Raw genomic sequence first — 7,339 nt, forward strand, 5'->3', positions numbered from 1 at the left:
CCTGGAAGCAACACCAGCACAAGCACTGTGCGTCTGGGGTTCAATGAAATGGGTTTCCATGACCGAGCTGCTGCACACAAGCCGAAGATTAATATGTGCAATGCCTAATGTCAGCTGGAGTGTCATAAATGCATGGTGCCTACTTTTAAGTTTGGTGGAGGAGGGATGATGGTTTGGGGCTGTTTTTCAGGGTTTGGACTAGGCCCCTTAGCTCGACTGAAGGATGATCTTACAGCATACAAAGACATTTTAGACAATTGCATGCTTCTAACTTTTTGGCACCAGTTTGGGGTACCAGTTCCTGTTCCAGCATGAATATTCCCCTGTACACAAAACAAGGTCCATAAAGACATGGTTTAATGAGTTTGGTATGAAGGAACGAGTAGCCTACACAGGGCCCTTGACCTTAACCCCATTGAATACCTTTGGAATTAATTGGATTGCTGATTGAGAGCTTGGCCTTCTCATCCAATATCAGTACCTGACCTCACAAATGATCTTTTGCTGAATGGAACAATATCACACACACTCCAAAATCTTGTGGAATGCCTTTCCAGAATAGCGGAGGCTTTTATAGCAGCAAAGGGGGGAAGGGGCAACTCCATATTAATCTCAATGGTTTTAGAATGGGATGTCCAACAAGCTCAAATAGGTGTGATGGTCAAGTGTATGCTTTTGGTCATATAGTGTACTTTTCGCCATCTTAAACTAACAGGCTTTTCTTGTAGGTACCACATAAGTTATTTCATCCAAAAGAACCTGTAGCTCTTACATATATGGTTCTATACACTTTCCAATAATACCACTTACAATTGACTGTGCAATATCTAGCAGGGATGAAATTTCACGAACTGATTTATTGCAAAGGTGGCATCTTATCACAGTACCACAGTTGAACGGACTAAGCTCTTCAGAACAGTGGCGTCGCTACAGGGTTATTCCTTGCCCCCCCCGCCGAATTTGGAATAAAGTCGCAATGTGACTTTAAATCCTGTGCGGAGGAGGACGCCCCTCATTCTCCTTGATGTGGAGGAGAGAGAGGGACGCCTAGCGGCCTCTACCTCTGTTGCGGTGCCGGCATTTCATGACGTCATATTCCGGCGCTCAGCAGTGAAGCAGCGGGCAGCAGAGCAGGAAGACAGAAGCCTTGTGTTCCTGTCACTGGACCTAACGGTGAGAGAACTACAAAGGGTAGATAGTGAGTAGGGAGAGGGGGTAGATAGTGAGGAAGAGGGTAGTAAGAATATTGAAATAAGTAAAGAGTGTGAATAAATCTGTGGATGCATTTTGTGAATGAGGGAGAGCATGAGTTAATATGTGGATGAATTGTCTGAATGAGGGAGAGCATGAGTTAATATGTGGATGAGTTGTCTGAATGAAAGTGTGAATTAGTGAGTGACTGTTAAAGTGTTTGTGTGTATCATAGATGTATAATTGCGGAGGAGCAAAGATAGCACTAGCAGGATGTTTGAGTCTTGGGAACCAAGATGGCACAGGCAGGGTGTATATGAGACAAAGATGGCACAGGCCGGGCTGTTGGGGACAAAGTTGACTTGTGCTGGGCTATTTGGGGACAAAGATGGCAAATCTTATGTGCGTTATCTTGGTGCTGGTCAGGTTCTATGTGGGCAGTGTGGATGCCAGGGCTGGCTTTGGGGTGTGCAACCTGTGATCTAAGCCTGTAATTTAGGGGGTTTTAAATAAACCTTTAATGCCGTGTTTTTATGTGAATTCCAATTGATCTATTCCTGCAAAGCTGGGTTTTTGTGTTATTCCGAAGATCCATATCTGCTATGCTATGTTTGTATGTCTTATTCAGTTGATTAATACCTGCAATTCTGTTTCCATGTATTTATTTGATCTATACCTGCAATGCTACGTTTCATATATTATTATTGTATACCTGCAAATACTGGATTTGTATGTCTGATTCTGTTTATTTGATATATACCTTCAGTGCTGAGATCACAAGTGAATTTCAATTGATCTATACATGCAAAGCTGGGTTTGTGTGTTAATGTGTTGATCTATACCTGCTATCGGCAGCAGGATCTAATATTTATATATATATATTTATATATATATATATCGGCAGCAGGGACCAATATTAATATACCGTATTTGCTCGATTATAAGACCTGTCCTGATGTCCTGATGAAAGTCAGCAATGACTGAAACGTCGACTTGACTTTGAATAAAATGAAATTGTCAATTTAAAGACCTGGAGTGCTGACCATCTTTTGAAAATGTTTTATATATTTATATATATATATATATCGGCAGCAGGGACCAATATTAATATACCGTATTTGCTCGATTATAAGACGACCGTGATTATAAGACGACCCCCCAAATCTGAATATTAATTTAGGGGGGGAAAAAAAGCCTGAATATAAGATGACCCTATAGGAAAAAAGTTTTACCAGTAAACGTTAATTCACGTAAACTATTTTTTAATAAAAGCTATGATTGAGAAAAATATTTTGGTTTTATTTCCTTCTATTTTCCAACCTGCCCTCCAGTTATGCACATCTGCCCCAGAAATGCCTTATACCCCCTATATGCCACTGTGCCCCATGATATACATTTTAACCCTCTAAATGCCACTGTGCCCCATGATATGCCTTTTAACCTTATATGCCACTGTGCCCCATGATATGCCTTTTGACCCCCTATGTGCCACTCTTCCTCCAGAAATGCCTTATTCCCCTATATGTCACTCTGTTATTAAGGGGATTAAAAGGCATATTATGGGGTAGAGTGGCATATAGGGAGGTTTAAGGCATTTCTGGAGGCAAAGTGGCATTAAGGGGGTTAAAAGGCATTTCACAGAGCACTCTGCCTCCAGAAATGCCTTATGCCCCCCATTTAATACTCCCCTGCCCCCCCTCCCTGTAATAAATATAAGTCAACTATTAATCTCCAAGGACAACAGCTGGCTCCCAACACAATGGGATTCCTCTTGAGTAAACCAGTTTCAAGGAATTACACTAGTGGCAAAACCCAAATGTCCAGGAACTCACAATACATCAAAGGGCTATCTCTCTACCAGGTGGGAACAATAAACAGGAGATACAATCTACAATCTCCTACAACAAAAGGACTGCAGGAGATAGTACCTGGGCTGGAGACAAGCATGTGTTTCTCCTACAACAAAAGGATTGCAGGAGACAATATCAACATTCCAGAGACCCACCCTGAATTTGCCCTGATGACCATCAACTTCACTGTGGGGGCAATCTAACTTCCTGGACTAGAGCTGTCTCTACAGGCAGCTGGTGCAGGTACAAGATTGTGCCTTCCTAAGGATGAGTGGACACAAACTAAGAAGATGATTGGCTGGGACTGTTTGGGCATGGTGGCTATAAAGGTGTTGTGTGAGCAACAAAGAAAAAGAGAGAGAACCAGAAAGAAAAAGGAGAGAGAACCAGAAAGAAAGAAGGAAGGATAACATCAAGGTGACAGGGACATCCCATCCTTACATGCACACATAGAGTCATTAGCATAGTGTAGTTAGAGTCATAGAGCCTTGTATTTCAGACGCTTCTCTATATACTCATATATATGTATTTGTTAAGTTAATAAACCCATTGTTTTAAGCCACTGGTGTAAGTGGAGTTTCATACGACGAGGAATCGGTAGTAGTTAAAGGAAAGCCAGACGGGTGAAGGTTATATATCCCGGGATTCAAAGGGGCTTTTCTACACTCCCAAACTTACCGGTGCTTCTGACTCCCCTGTCATGTAGCCAGGGCTACGCTGCAGCCGGAAGGAGGTGTGGCTAGCAGCGGGGGTTGTCTGCGTCCATCGCGCAGACCTTCCCTGACTGTCAGAGAGAATTCCCCGCACCGGTGCCGATGCTGCACCGGTGCCGGGAACTCTGATCTCTGACAGCCAGGGAAAGTCTGCGCGATGGACGCAGACAACCCCCGCTGTTAGCCACACCTCCTTCTGACTGCAGCGTAAGTTGTCTACGCGAATCGCGTAGACATCTACACGCTGCCCCGGCTACACACCGGGGACTCAGAAGCACCAGTAAGTGGGGCTGGGGGGAGACAGGAGGATCCAGGTCCCCTGCAGCTGCGGGGGATCTGGATCTTAGTCGTCTCATAGTCAGACCTATTTTAGGTCTGATTATAAGACGACCCCGATTATAAGACGAGGGATATTTTTCAGAGCATTTGCTCTGAAAAAAACCTTGTCTTATAATCGAGCCAATACGGTATATATCGGCAACTGGGGCTAATATTAATATATATCGGCAGCAGGGTCTAATATTAATGAAACTGCCAGTTCAGCTGTAATTTTGAAATCATGTTTCAACCATAGTCTTTACTTCAAAAAGATAAGTACTGATTATGTAGTTAAAAATGCATGCCTAACGCGTATATGCAATGGGGCCATCCCAATAATAAAGGGAGGCTGGAGGTGATCATACAAGGCTGTGGGGCACCACATTAATCTATACTAAAAGGGTGCTGGCTGGGGCATCAATACACAAGGGGCAAAAACACTAAGGGGGTATAAACAACAATGCAGTGTGAAAAATCAATCCTGATTTACATCTCTGTGACGTAGATTGTGTCCTGCTGTTTGTGTGTTTTTGGTTATCAGTGTAGCAGAGCCTGTCCTGGGGTATGTGTGTGTATGTATAGGTTTTGGTGTGGCAGAGCCTGTGCTGGTGTATGTGTTTGGGTGTCAGTGTGGTACAGCCTGTCCTGGTGTGTGTGTTTGGATGTGGGTGTGGCAGAGCCTGTCCTATGTGTGTGTTTGGGTGTCGGTGTGGCAGAGCCTGTCCTGGTGTGTGTCACGTTCTACCCAGGCTGCGGAGCTGCATATCTATCTTGCTTCAGTTTTTCTGTTTTGCTTTAATCCATTCCTGGATTTCCGTATGCTCAGTTCTGATCTTTCATTCCTGGCTTCTAGTTCTGCTCTTTGCTTTAGCTCTGTTTACTTTAAAAACTGTGCCCCACCTGTGTGTTCTGTTTGTCTCAGTCTGCAGTCTAAGGTATGTCTCAGTGCTATGTGTTTGGATTTCATGTTTGGTTCGTTTCGTACCTTTGTCAGGTTTGTCATACCTTTATATCTTGTCTGGTATCCCTGTCCCTTGCTTGTTATGTTTCTGCTATATGTATCCTTTGCTTAGCTTCCATACTCCCAGCCTGCAGCATCCTGCACGCGATTCTAGTGATATGTTTCATGCCTGCTCCAGGGTGCCTGCAGGATATCACTTTGTTTCCTTTTGGACTACATCTGCTGCTATGTCAGGGTGCTGGTATGTGGCTGCACAACCCTAGGTGCTCAATACCTGGGTGAGTGTGGTCGCCCTGCAACCAGGCCCTGTCCAACTCCGCTACTGCACCGTAACTCCTGCACACAATCTTTGGGCGCGCTTGGTCCTTTCAGTCATCAGCATGGACCCAGTTCCGTGACAGTGTGTGTGTTTGGGTGTTGGTGTGGCAGAGCCTGTCCTGGTGTGAGCCTGTCCTGGTGTGTGTGTTTGGGTGTCGGTGTGGCAGAGCCTGACCTGGTGTGTGTGTCTGGGTGTCGGTGTGACAGAGCCTGTGTTAGTGTGTGTGTTTGGTCAGCTGTTTCCTGGCACTTAACTTAGAATAGGAATTATTTCATTTATACTTATCCAGAGATAAAATGTCCTCCTGAAGTTGTAGTGACTTCAAGGGACAAAACGTTCAAGGCCCTGAAATCATTTAGTGGAAAAGTTAAGGTATTGTGTTCTTTACTCTATAATATTTATTTCAAGGATTAGTCATACTTAATTGTGGCTTCAGGCTTCCCATGTTGAATGATCAAGTATTATGTTAGTCCAATAACAAGTATCATTCCATAGCACATTACTTTTGGCAATATATATGTTTTTTCGGTGGTATGATTTAATGGTGGAATTTATTAATGCCCCCCCAGTTTGATTGTGGTATCTTGTGTGTTTCAGAACAACCCATTTTTTCATAAATGTTTGTAAATGCAGACCGCATGGCTATGTGTTTGATTTTCTACACCTCCGCCAATGGGTCAGATTAAAAACCTGAATTCAGTAATTAAGAGGCGTGTCCCAATACTTTTGTTCATATAATACAGGGCCGGCCCAAGGCATAATGCCGCCTAGGGCGAAGTTTAAAATGCCCCCCCCCCATTATCTACCCTTCCTCTGCCCCCTCATTATCTACCCTTCCTCCCCCCCCATTATCTACCCTTCCTCCCCCCCCATTATCTACCCTTCCTCCCCCCCCATTATCTACCCTTCCTCTCCCCCCCATTATCTACCCTTCCTCTCTCTCCCTATTATCTACCCTTACTCTTCCTCCCTCCCTATTATCCCCCCCCTCCCTCCCTATTATCCCCCCCCTCCCTATTATCCCCCCCTCCCTATTATCCCTTCCCTCCCTCCCTATTATTCCCCCCCCTCCCTCCCTCCCTATTATCCCCCCCTCCCTCCCTCCCTATTATCCCCCCCTCCCTCCCTCCCTATTATCCCCCCCCTCCCTCCCTCCCTATTATCCCCCCCTCCCTCCCTCCCTATTATCCCCCCCTCCCTATTATCCCCCCCTCCCTTCCTATTATCCCCCCCTCCCTTCCTATTATCCCCCCCTCCCTATTATCCCCCCCCTATTATTCCCCCCCCCTTTGTACTTACCTTTCAGCAGTCCTGTGGCGAGTCTCCCTGCTCTCTCCTCTGCGAGCCCTCTAGCTCAGTCTCGGTGCCGGCTTGTAATGCTGAGAGCCGGAAATGACGTCATCTTCTGGCGCTCAGCATTACAAGCCGGCACCGAGACTGAGCTAGAGGGCTCGCAGAGGAGAGAGAGGGGCAGCGAGCAGGTACTGTCAACTTGGTAAGCGAAAACCACTCAGCGCCCCTCTCTTCCGCTTTAAATAATTAAAAAAGGGCTTGGGGCCCCTTCAAAAGTGTCACCTGGAGCAATCGCCCCACTCTGCTCCATGGTAGGGCCGGCCCTTATATAATGTGGATCACTTGCATTGCTCCAATTACAGCTATTTCTTAGACACCACTCCCACAAGTCTTAGCTACCTTTATCTGCCACCTAGTAGTTTATCAGATGGTTGTATGCTTTCTAGTTGCCCCTAACTCAGATATCTCATTACCATTCCCTTGACTGCTATTCTTTTTTGCAGCCTGATTTGTTGATAACTATTGTTTCTCCTTATACTGCCATCTCTTGCTACATTTCACTCCATCAACACCATCACACTGCTATCACTAATCCAATCCAACCATCCCACCCCCAACATTATGACAGAGATATCTTCCAGGCCATTTCTCTAGTTATGTAAAAAATAGCCAACAAGCGTCTCATGGGAGCCAG

Source organism: Spea bombifrons, chromosome 1 (genome assembly GCF_027358695.1).
Source record: "Spea bombifrons isolate aSpeBom1 chromosome 1, aSpeBom1.2.pri, whole genome shotgun sequence".
NCBI classification, from domain to species: Eukaryota; Metazoa; Chordata; class Amphibia; order Anura; family Pelobatidae; genus Spea; species Spea bombifrons.